The following is a 19,603-nucleotide window of genomic DNA, read 5'->3' on the forward strand; positions in this document are numbered from 1 at the left end:
AGAAATCTATCCTAATTTTACAGACTAGCATGCCATTTATGAATTTGGAAATTAAAGATTTGGCATTTCCTATTACAAGGAAGAAGTATTAAATACTTTGCACATTAATAGAGGTGGAAAAATTAGGGATTTGAAAATTGGGAGAGCCAATTTGCCCTACAACTTATTTCACTTTATTTTAATTAAGCAAACCTCATTTTGTTAGTACGAACGTTAAGTAATTAAATAACAAATTTGGTTTAAAGAACTAATCACTTATTTTTTTCAATAAGTGTTGATTAATCTTGAAAACATATTCGGCTTTCAGTCATGTACATTGCATGTCAGAGTGAACTCATTATTCTAAATTTAATAATCAATAATTGGGGTAAAAGCTAATGATTAATCAAGTCTAATAAAAGTCATTTGGTGGGCATCTATATCTTTTTTTGATCTTTTAATGCCGACAACGACAAGAACTCGTCCCGTCCAAAAACAAATATAGAAGATCTTAAGTCATGCTTTTTCAAAAAATATAAAAGATATTTCAAATTTCATGTAGGGAGATAAAATTTGACAAAAGAAGCTGAATTTATTTTAGTTTTACTCTAAATTAGACCTGGAGGTGACAAAATGTTTAATTTTTTTTTATTGTTTTGTAGATCAGTCTATTTAAGAATAACTAAAAATTCAGACTGACAGTAAAAACAATATTCACAAACAAGAACAATAAGTGAAACTAGATCTAAAAATGAGAAAAGAGATCTGATCTAGATCTTATAGCTGAATAAACAGTTTCTGTATTCATCAGACACTCAGACACACACACACTAGGAGTGAGTAAAGCTCAAAGAAGTTGACTTCAAAAGGAGGCCCAAAAAAAGAGAGAGAAAGAAATAAAGAAATAAAGGACTAGACATGATTAGGTTCTTATTGTAAATAATTCTCTATAACTCATATATGACATATAACATCTCTTTTATAGACTAAAGAGAGCCATTTTTGGCCCCTTTTTCTCTTCCAATTTTATAATCAGAAGTATAAATTCTTACTTTTCTTTCTTTAATGGGATGGCTTGTGGCATGATAGTAGACGTCATTCGTTGTGTTTTCTTTGGTTTTTAGTTGTGTTCGCTATTTGTATTAGAGTCCGATTAAATCTGAATTTGCGTCGGAAAGTTACATATTGGGGTAGAATGCTCTATTATAAAAACGATTTCATACTCAAAGCTCGAACCCCAGACTTCAGCTTAAAGATCAAAAAGTACTTACCACTTTATCACACGTCAATGAGTGTGTTACATCTCACTTTGATGAAAATAGACAACAATTCAACTATATAATTCCTCCGTTTCAATTTATGTGAACATATTTGATTGAACACAAAGTTTAAGAAAAAATAAAGACTTTTGAAATTTGTGGTCCCAAACAAGTCAAAAAGGGTCCCAGAATATTTGTGTGGTTATAAAAGCTTCTCATTAAGAGTAGAATCGTAAGTTTAAGTAAAATTGTTTCAAAATTTAGAAATGAATCATTCTTTTTTAAACGAACCAAAAATGAAATAAGTTCACAGGAACGGAGAGAGTACAATTTTTTCTTCATTCAACTATACACTATTCAATTGCGTTGTCCTTTTCTGGGGTAGGGGTAGGGGTAGGGTGGGATAGGTTGGGGAGGGGGAGGGGGAGGGGAAGAGGAAGTCAAGCAACATATTTCTCTCATTGGCAAGGTAGGTTCATCCTCTTTGATGTCCTCAATAGCCACCAACTACCTTTTGCTCTTTTCCGGTTTTTCTTTTAAAAAATCATTTCTATAATAGACCTTCTTTTTTACAAAAATAAAAAAGTCAGATTTATTTTTTCATATATAAACGAAAGTTTTAAAATTTAGCTCTCTTTTAAGTCAAAGAAAGAGACGTGCAGAAGAGTTCACTCAATGGGCATTTTATTTAGAATCAAATAAGCATGCTAAGCATTCCAATGTTTTGAAGACCGAATGTCTAAAACAAAATATACACACACAAAAAGAAAAAGGATAGACATTGCAAATTCATATATCTAAGAACTAGCATCCCAATGTTTTGAATATTGAATGCTTAAAAAAGGAAAAGGAAAGACATCACAATTCATTTATTTAAGAACTAGAATTCCAGACAGATGCTCAAAGGGAAGGGAAAAAAAAAAAGGTAAACACAGACCTAGACGAAAATGAGGTTAGATAATTAAAAAAAAATCAAATACCCTATATCGTGGATGTCCATTATTAGTCATACACCTTTCTAAAGAAGTTTGTAATCAACCAAGTAGCTTGCAAGTAGCTCATGCGGGCAATTTGCAAGTAGCTCAAGCAGACAACTTGTCGCAACTTTCTGAAAAGTCTTGCATCAGCTTCGATAAGCAAGCAACTTGCAAGTAACTTATGCAAGGGCTTATAAGTAGCTTTAGAACAACCTTGCAACAACTTCCTGAAAAGTCTCGCAACAACTTATTTTCTTCTATAAATAGGGAGTCTAAATAATTCATTTGTACATCACTTTAAAGTTAAATAATATAGCTGTCACGACCTAAAATTTTATTAACAGTCGTGATGGCACCTAACCTCCATCTCTAGGTAAGCCAATACCTAAATATAGATCAAACTAAGCATAACAAAATATAACATAACTATCATAGCATAAGTACGCGGAATGAATCCTTCAACAACAGTAAATATTGAAATACTATGGCAACATTTTCTCTCAAAACCAAGTAGTGCTGAGTCATGAGCTCTAAAATAAGATACAATGGGATCTATTAATAATATAAATATTGTCTGATATATAAATAACATTATGATAATAGAAGGAATGGGACTCCAAGGGTAGACATGTGATCATACATCACTACCTCAAGTCTCCTATATCAATTACTGGGAACTCCCCTGAGGTCCACTCGAGCCAGTGTCAGAATCTACACTAAAATATACAGAAGTGTAGTATGAGTACGAGACAACTTATATTCAATAAATATCAAGACTAACCTCAGTGAAGTAACGACGAGGTTCAAATCATGTGATACTAACAAATAAACCTGTAAAATTCATATCTATACACAACAAGATTATGAAAAGAGATACGATATCATAAAAGAATATATCATGAGATATCAACTCAACATGGATAGTTCTATCTCATCTATCAAGTCAAAAGCATATAACAGAGGCATCAAATAATATGTTAAAGGATAAACAAAGAAAATATATAGTATGCATGATATGGTATAAAGGATTCACTTGAAAACTTCTACCCTTATGCTTAAAACTCACCACATCGGACCATCAACCAAAAATAAGTTGTTTTTTGTTTTGAATCTTTTTGGCAACTATATTACAACCCTAATTGTTAGTAGTTTTTCTTTATAGGAATAAAAAATCTTATGTTTTCGTACTAATTGGAGACAATTTTTCTCGACTTTGTTGTGCATTGAGAGCGGTGAGTGCCTTAGTTGTGATGCCTAGGCTCATATCTTGATTTGTATTATAGTGCTTTAAAATATTTGATATTGCTTAATTGCTTTAATTAGAGAATCGAGATAGATCCGGTCCTAAGTGAGTTGTGTGCCGAAATGTATCCTACCTGTCCCGCAACCTACATTACAACTAAATTAAGTCCTACTTGATCCTTGACTGAGTAAACTCGATTAGTGGAGTATTACACCACGGGCAAGTCTATGGTACATTTTTTGTGACACATGGATTTTATTTCTGAGAGTGAGTGATTTATTTCTATTTTTGAGTCCCTAATTATTTTTAAATTTTATTATGTATGTGACTACTACTCTCTATTGTTTGTGTGAGGGTACATGACTTGTGAAGAAAATGTAATGTCTTTGCTTTTGTGTTAGAGTAGTAAGCGAATTTTGAAACATTGGTGATTTTTGAGTCGAGTCGTGAGGTTAGAATGTTATAAATGGTGCTTTATTTGATTTAAATATTCTTGACATGATGAGGTAGGAGAGTTGCTTGAAAAGTCCTCTATATTTAAAGTGTAGTTTGTATTTCTCGAGGACGAGCAATAATCTAAGTGTGGGGGTGTTGATCGTAGGCTAATAACTCACAATTTTAGCTATATTTTGCACGTAAATTACTGCAATTTAATCGTGTTTGAGCCTAATTGTTAATATTTTGTACTTATTATGTGTGTTATACTATGTAGGATGTGATTCTGCGTTAGAAAGCAATTTTGGAGCTAAAGTGGACGATTGGATCTATGAAGTCTTAGAATAATCCCAAAGAATTAAATCAGAATCGTGTTAGGGGTTCGAGGACCAAGTCTGGATATTAAACACTAATAAAAAATTCGAAGTGCAAAAAACTGCACGTGCGCACCACGTGGGGCGCCGCATGGCATGGCACAACAGTGCATTTTGACGCCTATCTGACAAAATATTTTCCTCTAAACTTCCTCACATGCGCGGCATATGGTGTGCTGCGCCTGTGTATTCCAGCAGTCCAATTTTCTCTCTTCGGCTTAGAAAGGGTAGTTTCGTTCTGCCCCGTTCCTACAAGATATAAATACATAAAAACTATAATTTTGAGGGGAATTTTGACCTACAGTAGATTGGAAGAGCATTGGAGACTCTAAAGCACAAGAGTTCACCATCCATTCATCAATTCGACACTCAAGTTTGGATTGAATTCATGTTTTCTTATTTACCCCTATCTTTGATGATTTCTCTAATTGTTATGGAGTAATTATCCATTATGGGTTTGACAGACATGGTGTACTGATTATCTATTTACGGATTCAATTTTTGATATTTGGTTGAATTAATTGACAGAGTTTTAATTTTTGTTTTGGAGTTTTTGATATTTTGCTTAATCGAAAGAGGAGTATTTATATTGAATTTCTTTGCATATTATGCTCTAGTTTAAATTCATGATTCTTCTAGATAATCGAAAGAGCCTCTTGAATTGTTAGTTGAACTAGACTAAAGCGAAACATTCGTGAGAAATTACCCTTTAGACTAAAACCATTGTTACATTCATAGCAACTATTCACAACACTTTCAATTCAGTTATTTTTGGGGATTGAAGTTTAATCGAAAGAAGAGCTTTAACTTTGAGTGTAATCCGTTTATCTAGTTATACATGAGAATCAATAGTATTTAGAAGTGAACCAAAACAAGAATTAGATTCCGATATAGTAATCTTGCACCTGTCTAATCAGTTGCCCTTATTTCTCTTGTTAATAATTTTTTGTGTTGCTCAACTCATGTCTTTCCTCAATCAGTTGTTACTTACTTTCAATTTAGTTGTTAGTTGTAGTCATTAATCATTCTTAAATCAAAGTGTGATTCATCCTGAATAGCGATAAACCATAAGTTATTTGAATATTTTTTAAATTAATCCCTATGGAGATGGTAGTTAAACTATACTATCTTTGGCTTGCGAGCTTCAATTTTAATACACCGATTTTGCACTCATCAAGAGGGTGATCCTAGGGGGATGAATCCATATCCACATGATCATCGGATCGTGACCATCATGTGTAATATATGACAAAGATCTTGTGCCAAAATAATATCATATCACAATCATCGCACGATAGAAATCTCGTGCCATATCCATATCAATCAGCTTAATATGTCAAAAGGTGCCACAACCATAACAATCTGAAATAATATCTCATCTCCAAAGATTAGGGGTGTTCGTTGGTCGGTACGGTACGATATTTAGATATTTCGATTCGGTATTTTCGGTATTCGGTTTCTTAAAATGCTATACAAATACTGTACCTAATTAAATTCGGTATGGTTCAATTTTTCTCCTTTCGGTTTCGGTTTATTCGGTTCGGTAACTTCGGTTTATTCGGTTTGAATACTAACTAGTGCGTAGAGCCATAGACTGTAATATTCTTAATTAAAGCACTCAAAAGTACAAAACTAAAAACGTTTGTTGACAAAAATCTTGTCCAAAACCAGCAAATATCAACCCAGATAGAGAAAATTATACATAAAGGAATAAATTTGGTCATTAGAAATGTATTGTTACTTGCTTAGAGTTAATTGATGAACTTATAAAATAAAGAAAAGTAAAATTTTAGATTTTTTATATTTATGTTATAATTAATAATATGTGTATTGTGTAATATAATATATATTTTGGTACGGTATCAGTATTTCGGTATTTAATTTTCAAATACTAAATACCATACCTAATACCAAATTATTTTTAAAACTTAAACCAAATACCATACCGAATACCAAAATATCGAATACTAAATACCAAAATTTTCGATTTCGGTACGGTAATTCGGTATTTACCAAATTATGCACAGCCATACCAAGGATGCATATGCTCACAAATAATCAATAACATGCACAAGAGCATAATAAATAAAGGTGCGGATGTGTGCTCATGAGAAACAATATGACTACGGCTAAAACATGTATATTAATAATTTCACGAATATCCCATCACGGAGAACTACGATGTAGTAATCCTAAATATGATTACTAGCATAAAATAATAAGTTCAAGTAGTCATACAATTAATTAAAAAATAAATCCTAGAAGGCAAACAACCAAACAAAGCATAATAAAAGTCTAAAGTCTAACTTGGACATGAATAACCCATGTCACCCGCATATACACTCGTCACCTCGCATATATATTACTCCCCACATATTTCAATTAAGCAAACAAGTTCCTAAGAGTTATTCCCTCAAACCAAGATTAGGCAAGATACTTACCTTCGTAAGCCAAATCACCCCTCCAAAGCTGCCTTTTCTTTTGAAATCACCTCCAACTGGTTCAAATCTAACCAAATAATTATCAATAAGATCAAATAAAATCATAGAAATTAATTTCAAACAATAAAGTTTCAATTTTTAATCAATTCTCAAAAAGTCAACAAAAGACAACTCGGGCCAACATGGTCAAAACTCGAGTCTAGGGGTACATTCCATGTACCAATAATTCCACGAGTCCATATATATGATCATATTTCAAATACGAGTCCAAATATTCAAAAAACTCAAAATACACTCTCTTAATTTGTAGACAAAAATTCAAATTTCACTTAATCTCATAGTTTAGGTGTAAAAATTCATAGGGCATCAAGATATACGATCAAAATCAAGTAGAAATTACTTACTCTCAAGATTTAAATGAAATCCTTCTTCAAAATCTCCTCTTCACGTTCTCCAAAACTCAAAAATGTTGAAAAGAGTTAAGTCCCGAAATTAGGACTTAAATTACCCCTGCCAGCTTTATCCATCGTGATCGCAACCTCAGTCCACGCGATCGCTAAGCACTAGTCAACACCCTCTGAAAACTCTTCATCGCAATCGTGACCAAACCTCACGTGATCTCGAAGCTCTGCCAGCCCAACCTATGCGATCACGAACCATCCTACGCGATCGCGAAGCACAAGCTATTGGCCTCCTCAAACTTCCTTTATGCGATGGCACGCCAGCCCACCCAAACGCATAACATATGCAGGAAACACATCATAAATCGCGTACCTCATTCACGTGATTGCAAAGAGTAAAAGGCACCTTCCACCATCCTTCTATGCAATCGCTGAACATGCCACGCGATCGCGAAGAACACCCTTGACACTAGAAACCAACAATTTCAACTTGGCTCTAAATTATCTAATACCACTCGAAATTCACCCGAGCCCTTCGAGACCCTGTCCAATCATCCTAACAAGTTTATAAACCTTATTTAAACTTATCCAAAGGTTCAAACATCACAAACAATATAAAAAATAATAATCACACATTAAACCAAAATCTTCAAACTTTCAACTTTTAACTACAAGCACCGAATCAACCCCGGGCCACCCGAGGCCCAAACTATACATACTGCAAGTTTAAAATTTTATACAAATCTATTGGAACCTTCAAATCATCAATCTAGAGTAGTTTACACAAAAGTCAAGCCTTGGTCAATTCTTCCAACTTCAAGCCTCAAACTAGGAACTAAGTGTTCTATATCACTCTCGAACCCCATGAAAACCAAACAACCCATCTCCCGAAGTCATTTAACATCAAATAAACCTACGGGAAATATCAAATAGGAGAACATGGTTCTAGAACTCAGAAAGATCGATCGGGTCATTATATTCTTTACCTCTTAAATAAATATTTATCCTCGAACGGGTTTAGAAATGTACCTGAACTACTGAAAAGATATGGATATCTACTCTGCATATCTGACTCGATCTCCCAAGTATCCTCCTTGTATGGTTGACCTCTCCTAAGCACCTTCACCAACATGATTTATAGACCTAAGCTTTTGAACTTGTCTATCCAAAATGGCCGCTGGCTCTTCTTCATAAGCCAGGTTCTCATCTATCTGCACCGTGCTAAAGTCTAAAACATGTGACTTGTATTCATGATAATTTCGGAGCATAAATACATGAAATACCGGATGAACTTTAGAAAGACCAGGTGCCAAGACAATCCTGTATGCCACCTCACTAACTCGCTCTAACACCTGAAATGGTCCGATATACCTAGGGCTCAACTTGCTCTTCTTCTCAAATATCATCACACTTGTTATAATTGAAATCTTCAAAAGTACCTACTTACCCTCCATATATGCCACATCACGAACCGTCTTATCAACATAACTCTTCTGCCTGGACTGAGTTGTACGAAGTCGCTCTTGAATCAACTTCACCTTATCCAATGAATCATGAACCAAGTTTGCACCCAACAACCTTGATTCACCAGACTCAAACCAACCAATAGGGGTTGACACTGCCTACCATACAAAGCCTCATACAGAGCCATCTGAATACTTGACTAGTAACTATTATTATATGCAAACTCTGCCAATGGTAGAAACTGGTTCCAATGACCCCCAAAAGTCAACCACACAAGCTCCCAACATATCCTCAAGAATCCAAATAGTCCGCTAGGACTGATATTTTGTCTGTGGGTGAAAAATGTACTAAGCTCTACTTATGTACCCAAATCCAGCTGAACAACTCTCTAAAAGTGAGATGTGAACTAAGTACCCTGGTCCAAAATGATAGAAACAGGTACACCACGCAAATGAAAAATCTCTTTGATGTATATCTAGGCTAACCTTTGCGAAGTATAAGTAGTAAATTCCGGTATTAAATGCGCGAACTTGGTCAACATATCCACATTGACCCAAATAGCATCATACTTCCTCAAAGTACGTGGTAAGCCTACCACAAAGTCCATAGTGATACGCTCCCACTTTTACTCCGGTATAACTATATTCTGAAGCAAACCACTTGATTTCTGATGTTCATACTTTACTTGATGGAAATTCAAACACCATAAAACATGCCCAACAATGTGCCTCTTCATCCCCCGCCAGCAATAATGCTACTTCAAATCACAATACATCTTTGTAGCACCTAGATGAATAGAATACCACGAATTATGACCCTCCCGAAGTATCAACTCCCTCGAGCCATCAAAATTAGGAACACAAAGCCAACCTTGAAGCCGCATAACATCATTATCTCTAATAACTACCTTCTTAGAACCACCTCACTGCACCGTGTCCTTAAGCACCAAGAAATGTAGATCATTATATTGGCGAGCCTTGATGTGCTCAAACAAGGATAGCCACGCAAAAATGCAAGCAAGAACTCTCATAAAACAACTCTCTAAAAGTGAGATATGAACTAAGTACCCTGGTCCGAAATGATAGAAACAGGTACACCACGCAAATGAAAAATCTCTTAGATGTATATCTAGGCTAACCTTTCCGAAGTATAAGTAGTAAATTCCAGTATTAAATGCGCGAAATTGGTCAACATATCCACAATGACCCAAATAACATCATACTTCCTCAAAGTACATGGTAAGCCTACCACAAAGTCCATAGTGATACGCTCCCACTTCTACTCCGGTATAACTATATTCTGAAGCAAACCACCTGATTTTTGATGTTCATACTTCACTTGATGGAAATTCAAACACCATAAAACATGCCCAACAATGTGCTTCTTCATCCTCCGCCAGCAGTAATGCTGCTTCAAGTCATGATACATCTTTGTAGCACCTAGATAAATAGAATACCATGAATTGTGAGCCTCCTGAAGTATCAACCTCACAAATCTATTGGCCAATGCCTGAATATCCATAGCCAAAGGTCTCTTCTCAGCTGGAATAAATGCCAAGCTCCCAAGATAGTATGCTACGGGGATAGCTACTCCATGCAAAGAATCACTTCAAAATCAACCATGTCCAACAATAAAAGATCAATAATAGTATCATACCCGTTAATAGTAACTACACAAAATCGATAGACACAACTCACCATAATAGAATCTCTGATAGGTGTAGCCACATAAACAATAATATCTAAAGAACCATGAGATACACCCAGATATGATGCGAAGTAAGATGTCACATATAAATAAGTAAAACCGGATTAAATAATATTGAATCATATCTGTGGCAGACTGAAATAATATATATAATAACTACATCATATGCAACAACCTCAGGCCTACCAGAGAAAGCATAACAATGAGCCTGACCTCCACTTCTAGGACGACCTCTACCTGCCTGACCTCTACCTCTAGCTGGCTGTACAAGTGGTGTAGCAACTGGTGCAGTAATCATGGCATGGGTACCCTGTTGAGGTAAACCCATATGAAGCCTAGTGAATTACCTTCTCATATGCCTTGAATCCCCACACTCAAAGCAAACTCTTTACTGACGTGATTGCTAGGACTGAGCCTACCTCGGACGACTGAAATAATCACTGTAAGAACCCTACCCTAGAAATGCATTGTAAGAACCACATGAGGGAGGTGCACTAAATAATGAATGCCCCGGACGAGTGCTTTGAATCCCATGGCTAAGTGGAGCACCACAAGAAGCCTGAAGTGCTGAGTAAGCTACCCTGCTAGCATAGCCTCTACAATGGTAAACCTTGCCTCCAGAGTAGGCACCAACAAATACTCCAGTACCACGAGGATTCTTGGCCTCTCTATCCTCCCTTTCTTGCCTGCGAATATGCTCCAACCTCCTAGAAAGTTTTACAGCCTAGTGAAAGGTAGTCTCAGTCCCAACCTCTCATGCTATCCCGTACCTAAGACCTTCAATGAACCTCCATACCCTCTCCTTCTTAGTTGGAATTAGGAAAGCTGCATAGTATGACAACTCTGTGAATCTCATCTTATACTGAGTAACTATCATACCATCCCACTACAAGTGCTCAAACTGGCTGCAACTTATCTCTCCCGGTGAGTGGGATGAACTTTCTTCTCTAAAAAGAGAGTCGAAAACTGAGTCCACGAGAGAGCAAAGGACCCTGTTGGTCTGCCTTGCTCATAAATCTGCCACCACCTCTTGGCTAGCCCTCTTAACTGAAAAGTAGTGAAATCAAATCCATTGGACTCCAAGTCCTAAATTGTGCAGAATCTCATGACACCTATCCAAGAACTCCTAAACATCAAATGTAGGATCACTATCAAAACGTGAAGGATCTAACTTCTGGAACCAATCCATCATCTTCTGCTCTTCAAGGGATATAACAAGTGTAACCTCGGGCCTGACTGTAGCAACAGGCTAAAACGTCCCAACTGGTGGAACAATAGTTAGAAATATAGTAGTGGCTTTCTCTAGAGTGTGAATAGATGGGGTTTGTTCCCCCTCCAGTCTTAGAAGTAGATGGAATCATAGGAATCATACCGGCTTGTGCCAAGCCATCAAAATAACTCAAGATTCGGACAACAGTGTCCTAAAGCAGTGGGGTAGTAATAAAACCCTAAGGAACCTGAGCCGAACCCGGTGGAACAATATGAGCTGTAGCTTGATCCACTACTGAAGCTACATGTGGCTCCTTAGAAACTAATTTAGCACTAGCATGGGTGATTTTAGATGGTCCACCTATCACAGGTACGACTGTACGTGATCTAGCCTGAACTCTAGCTCTACCCGGCCCCTACCTCTCCCAACTCTGGCCTGGGGTACTAGCTCCTTCTTACTTACTATGGATGAACGTGTTCTCACCATCTATGAGAGAATAAAAGAGTAAATATTCAAGCTTTAGGATAAAATAAAGTCGCATGATAGAGAAAGGAAGAACGTGAAGTTTCCTATTTGTCCTATAGCCTCTCGAAGATATATAGATGTCTCCATACCGATCCAGAAGAATCTAATGGACATGCTCATGACTCGTAGAACTCATAAAACTAGAGCTCTGATACTAACTTTGTCACGAATCCAAAATCCCACCAACGGTCATGATGTCACCTAACCCCCATCGCTAGGTAAGCCAATATCCAAACATAGATCAAACTAAGAATAATAAGATATAATATAACTGTCTCGTTTTGTTGCATCCACTTACAACAAGAAACAACCATAGCATAAATACGCGGAATGAATCCTTTAACAATAATAAAAACAAAAATATTACGACATACTTCCCCCCAAAACCTAGTAATACGGAGTTATAAGCGCTAAAATAAGATATAATTGAATCTCTCAATAATACAAATGCTGTCTAAAATGTAAATAATAGTATGATAATAGAAGGAAGGGGACTCCAAGGGTCTGCGAGTGATTATGCATCACTACCTCAAGTCTCCTATATCAGCTACTGGGCACCCACCTGAGGTCCACTCGAGCCAATGCCAAAATCGGTACAAAAATATACAGAAGTGTAGTATGAGTACGAAATAATATTTAGTCATTAAATATCAAGACTAACTTCAGTAAAGTAGTGACGAGGTTCAAGTCTTGTGATACTCACTAACAAACAAACCTGTACAATTCTTATCTATACACATCAATATTATGAAAAGAGATACGATATCATAAAAGAATATATCATGAGATATCAACTTAACATGGATAGTTCTATCTCATCTATAAAGTCCAAAGCATATAATAGAGACATCAAGTAGCATATTAGAAGATAAACATAAAAAGCATATAGTATGCATGATATGTCATAAAGGATTCACTTGCATGGTCAAAGCTTTCACCCTTATGCTCAAACTCACTACATCGGACCCCACATAACAATCAACCAAAAATTCTATCATTTTCTCACAACCTGCATGTATGCCATTAAGAGTGAAACATAAGATTCAACCCTAGGGGGATCGATCCATATCAACACACTGAACAGATTGCATCCAACACGTCCAATGTACGACAAAGACTTCGTGCTAAAATAGTATTACATCATAATCATCATATAATAGAAATCTCGTTCCATACCCATATCAACCAGCTCAACAATTCCAAATGTTCCACAACCATAATAATACGAAATAATATCTCATCTCCAAGGATGCATATGCTCAAATAACTAATAAGATACACAAGGACATAATAAATAAATGTACGGATGCGTGCTCATGAGATAAAACATGACTATCAATTTCATGAATATCCTATCATGGCCAACTAAGATGTAGTAATCCTAAATATGGTTACTAGCATAAAAGAATAAGCTCACGTAGTCATACAATTGATTAAAACATAAATCGTGGAAGGCACACTACCAAACAAGGTAGAACAAAAGCCTAAAATCTAACCAAACATGAATAACACCCGAATATATGCTTGCCACCTCGCATATACGTTTTTCTCCACATATTTCAATTAACCAAACAAGGTCATATCCTAAGGGTTATTCCCTAAACCAAGATTAAGCAAGATACTTACCTTCACAATCCAAATCAACCCTCCAAAATAGTATTTCATTTATAAATAACCTCTAACTGACTCAAATCTTACCAAATAATACTCAATAAGGTCAAACAAAGTCATAAGAATCAATTCCAAATAATAAAGCTTCAATCTTTAATCAATTCTCAAAAAGTTAAGAAAAGTCAACCCGAGCTCGCATGATTGAAACCCGAGTTTAGGGGTAGATCATGTTTACCTATAACCCCATAGGTCCATATATATGATTAATTCTGAATCCGAGTCCAAACCGGTATTCAAAACCTCAAAATAGTCTCTCTTAAGTTATAGACAAAAACCTCAAATTTCACTTCAATATTTCATTTTTTACCCAACCGGTTGTTTTGAGATTTATCATGTCCATTTGGTGGTTTGAAACTTTGAGTAGCTTCATATGATACATTTTTACTTGTGTATATGTTTGGTTTTTTTATTCAAGAGGTTCGAGATTGATTTGGAAAAATGATTCTCAATTTAGAAGCTTTAAATTGGAAGAGTTGACTAAGGTTTGAATTCTTAGTAAATGATCTCGAATAGGAGTTTTGATGATTTCGATAGATCTATAAGGTGATTTTGGACTTGAGCGTATGTCTGGATTTGATTTCTGAGGTTCCTAGGTGATTTTGAGGATAACTGCCAAAAGTTAGTATTTTGAAGGTGTTGGAATTGACTAAGTTTGATTTACAGTGGAATTTGATGGTAACAGATCCCGTTTGGTATTCCGAGGCTAGGGACAAATTAGTGTTGTCATATTGGACCTGTGTGTGAAATTTGGTTCCATTCCAAGATGTTTAAGAGTGAATCAGGTGCTTGAGTTGCTGACTAGTTAAATTTAAGAATTAGAGTTGACCACAGTCAAATAGTTGACTTAACGAGCTCAAATTAATGATTTAGAAGTTTCAACAGGTTACTAGGATGATTTTGGGCTTGCCCGTGAGGTTTGGTTCGATTCCGATGAGTTTCAGACGGGTTTGGGTTGTGTCGCGCTCTTTGATGTTTCGACGCTATTTCTTTGGAGAAAGGGGTACCATATTGAGAAAACGAGCTCCAAAATGTATTTTTCATTGAACCATTAGATCCCTATCATTATTCCGGAACCATATCAACAATAATTATTGAATTCCAAGGTTGTATGAGAGAGTTATACCCATCTCAGTGTCGGGAAAGATTATTGGTTTCTGGTATGAACTTTTGTTCTTCGCGAATGCGGGGAGAGTTCCGCGAACGCGAAGAAGGAATTCTGGGTTGACTGGTCAATGCAAAAACTTGCTCTTCGCGAGGGCAAAGGCTTTCTGCGAAATTGATGAATAAAAATCACCTGGAAAGTGTTTTAAATTAACGGATCGAACGTTTTAGTATTTTGAGCATATTTTGACTTTTAGAGCTCGGTTTGAGGTGATTATCATACCGTTCTTTTCTCTTTTGAAAGGGGGGTAAGTATATAACCTTTATTTTGATATTTTCCCATAATTACTTTTGTAGGTTATTATTTTTATCCGTGTTTGGGTTGTAGAAATCGGCATTTTGTGCCCCAAAGTCGAGAAATCTTAAATGCTTGATTTGAGGATCATGGACGAAATTGAATAATTTTCTGGATATAGACTATATAAGTTATGGGTAGACTTATTCTTTAATTAATTTTGGAATCCGATAGCATGTGCCCAATTGCCTTTTGTTGACTTTTCGTGCAGGGTTGGAAATTGCTTAAAAAGAGCAGCCCCATGCACTAAGTTCTCGTTATGTGCGAGGTCCGGGGAAGGGCCGGACAACAAGGGTCTATTGTATGCAACCTTCCCTGCATTTCTGCAAGAGGCAGAAATGATAAATTATAGGTTGGGAATTGCTTCTAATTGATAAATTATGGGTCCTTGAGTATATTTTGACTAGTTTGCGTGTTGTTTTGGCTAGTTTCAGATTATTAAGCATTGATTTAAGGTGTTAGAGCAGTGTTGAAGTCGGTTATTGAATTTCGGAGCGAGATAAGTCTCTTGCCTAATCTTGTAAGAGGGATCTCATCCTCGTAGGTATTCTATTTGTTATATGCTATGTGTTATGGTAGCTATGTAAGTACAATGTGATGAATGTCCATGCATATGCTAGATTTTTTACATGCCTGGGTAGACTTAGATTTATACCATGCTTTAATTGTACTACTTGAGTTAATCTTGCTTGTTTAAATGATTTAATTCATATATTAGCCTGAGACAAGACTTGCATAGATTACCAAGCTTGCTATCCCAGAGACTTGGCACGCTACTTGATTAGTCGCAAAAATTATAACTTCTCTTATAAATTTACTCCCGTATCATACTTATTAGTTCGAAAGTTTTCTTTTCCTTAGAGGTACGGTGTTGCGAGGTGGCTAAAGAGATGGTCCTTAGCGATAACGGTATGTTGCAACTTTAAGGTCAAAATTGTGTTTCCAGGGTTGATGGTCCGAATGATGGGGTGGGGGGTGGGGGGGGAGGGGCTCATAGTTTGTGGTATTCTATCATATGGGTGATACAGAGATGGATTGGTAATTGAGGCAATATTATTGGTAGCGGAGGATGAAAAAAGACATTGTGGGACATGTCTCATGGTGGTTGAATTATTAGCAGGTCAAGTATGAGCAGTAGAGACCGGGTGGTTTGCTTCGGAAGATGGCTATACCGGAGTATAAGTAGGAGCATATCGTTATGGATTTTGTGGTAGGGTAGCCACAAGCTTTGAGGAATCTTGGTGCGATTTGAGTCAGTATAGACAAATAACTAAGTATGTGCATTTCATTCTAGTGATATCTTCTTACATTCTAAGAGTTCAGAGGTGATAAGGGGGTTGCTTGAGCTACTAAGGGAATGTGAATGCTTGATTATCATCTTTGTATGCAATATAGTCTTTAGTTTTGGATGTGTTGATGGATCGTTTAGTTGTTCATTGGTGGATTAAAACAGATCCTGCAGCTTCTGGATGGGTGTAGACTCGGAGGATTCATTGATTACATAGTGGGAGTACCCATTACAAAGTCATAGAAAGACGTAGACATGAGGCTGTGCAGGTGGACTATCTCCTGTGAGAAGGTTAGAGGTTGTATGATTTCTTATGAGGTTCCTATGAAGAGTTTTACCTTCTATCCAATGGGATGCATGTACTACAATTTGGGTCTAGATCGCTTGAGGAAGATGGTGCACTTTTCATGAGATCGAGTGTGCATTTGGGGTTGATAATTTTGGATGTGTTATGATTAGTGCAACATGAGCTTGTGAGAAATTTAGCTTAGTAACAATGTGAGATTATAACGTCTTAAGAGAAAGAGTCATTGTGGGTTCTTGGGTTATGTGATTGTGGCTTGAACCCTAGTGGGGGAGTTTACCATCGATGATCGGATCGCATGGTCGTGTGTTGTTGTAATTTCTGAATTGAGGTGTGTTGTGGATTTGTTATGAATTCGAGGATGATTCGAGTAAGGAATTTGCTGGGTGCATTCTACATTTTACCTTATTGATATGTGGAGGTTGTTGAATAGCTCAGATTTGATCTTCCTTTGTGGATGTGGTGTGTAAGGGAAAGGATTCACTCGCTTGCTTCTTTTGAAGTATTCATGTGCTAACAGAGCACTAGTTATTCAGATTGTTTGGCTATGTGTTTGGGATTAGGTCAGAGTGGGTGACTCTCGAAAATGGTTCTAGTGGGTTCAAGATCCAAGATATGGTATCTATGGATTTCTAGATTGTGAGAGTCTAAGGATTGTGATTTGCATCGAATTGTAAAGGATACTTGGGTATTTCTGAATCATCATCAGTTCTGCGATACAATGTTTCAGAGATAAAAGAAACAACTTTAGATTCATAGAAGGTTTTTCAAAGTGGGCATTCCGGTTTGAGGTACTATTGAGTGCATGAGAGGGAATAAAGTGGCTTATGAGTCTTAGGATGACGAGGTTTCATGTTGGGATCACTTGGGATGAGTGTTGATTGAGGTCCATAGTGTGTTGGGAAGGGGAAGTGTTATCTTGAAGGCAAGTCAAGAGTAATCTGAAGAAGTTGGGTCAGTTTAGCAGTGGCTCGGATCATCATGGTGATGGATATGATCGGTTCCTTTGGTATGATAGGGTTTTACATGTGTTTTTGTGGTAATACTTTTGGTTTTGGCAGCCTGCGTGACTTGGTTGATTTATGGGAATTCAGTTCTGATGTCTTAGTTATGTGCAAAGGGTTTTCGGGGAGTTTATGATGGTTTCAACCACGACTTGAGGTTGATGTCTTCTACGAGTATGAAAAGTTTATTGCGTGTTGTGATTTTTATTCCCTGAAATAAGTTAAGTGGAAGGTTTCTGGTTGATGGAGTGCTTATTCTTCTTAGGATTCAAAATTTATAACGAGATTCTCATATTTACATATTATAGCATGATAGACATAGTGAGCCGTGAGGCATTGAGATTTAATTGACAAGTCACGGTTTAGTTTCGGAAAGAAGGTCATGAGTTCTAGACAACATGAGAGATTTGAGATGTTTAAGAGAATTCTAGCACTATCTTATATCGCCTGAGAATGGTGAGCATTATAGAAGACACATTATGTATTGATATGCAAATACTTGACCCGTACTAAAGTGATCAGGTGGTTGACAATAGTTGATGTTCAAGCTTTGCTACTTGACACAGAATATTTTATCGGAGTGTTTCTACGAGGTGATTGTGTATGCATGATGTACCAATCATTTAAGTGGTAGAGCTAGAGGTCAGGTATGGAGATTCATGTATTCTTATGGTTTAGAGACTACTTGATTATTCACACGCATGTGGTGGCCCTGTTTTGGCCTTGTGGGGATATACGAGCAAGATGGCCCTTGAGATGTTGATTTGCCTATTGCACAGTAGTTGCGCTTGTCTTTTATTTTTTTGTAGCGCATTATGCTATACGTGTTTCCATGGTTATGTTTATTCACTTTGCATGCTTGTTGTTAATACACATATGTTTGATAAGTATGAGGTTTATGGCTCGATAGGAATCCCATGAGGATGTTATGGGATCAGATTGCATGCTTCAATGGTGATATGTTGGATACAATTCCTTGTACTTATTTCATGTGTTTTTCTTCTCCTTTGAGGGATGGATTCATAGTGTTATGTTTTTTTGTTATATCTGTTACACGTGTTAGATAGTTCTCATACTTGGGTTCCCTTTCTATTTTTGGTTATATTTGAGCTGTTGCTTCTTTGGCGCACAAATTGCGTCGTATGAGATTCTAGATGGTATTTGATATGTCTTGTAGGTCGATCTGCTTGTACTGGGTGAGATAAGGTTATTGGACCTAGAATTAATATAATCGGATTTGGATAAGGTATGTTTGGAATAAGGTTACCATTAGTTAGCGTAGAATTTGGTAATGGTTCTTGTCGGGTGAGAGAACTCCATGACTTGTGATTATGAGTTTTTACCTGTTTCTTTCATCATTAGCAGTGTTGCGAAGGCTTGGAATAGTATTCTATGTAATATGAGGTATGTTATTAATACCGAATTCAGTAATGAGTAGTTATTAGGGGCAAAAGTTATGGTTATAGGCATATGAGTTACGGGGCACATCGTGTGGCTACATCTTGGGAGTACATTTATGACTTGATGCAGCTTGTGGGGATTGATACATTGAATACATACTAGAATCATATCTTATAGGGAATTGCGAATATTGGTATTTGGTTCTAAGGCTTGTGGTCTAAGGTTGAAGGAAGAATATTCAGTCGAAAGTATTTTAATGAAATTATATGGACATGGGTGTGTGTATGAGGAGCTTATATAGTTATTTGATGGCTTTGTAATGACTCTTGGCACGTTCGAGGATGAACGTTTGTTTAAGTGAGGAATAATGTCTAATCCGACCTGTCATTTTGAACTTTAGCATTCTCATTCTGCGGTTGGAGACTTTGAGTAGCTTCATATGATGCATTATGATTTGCACTTAT

Source organism: Nicotiana tomentosiformis, chromosome 12 (genome assembly GCF_000390325.3).
Source record: "Nicotiana tomentosiformis chromosome 12, ASM39032v3, whole genome shotgun sequence".
In the NCBI taxonomy this organism is placed as follows: domain Eukaryota; kingdom Viridiplantae; phylum Streptophyta; class Magnoliopsida; order Solanales; family Solanaceae; genus Nicotiana; species Nicotiana tomentosiformis.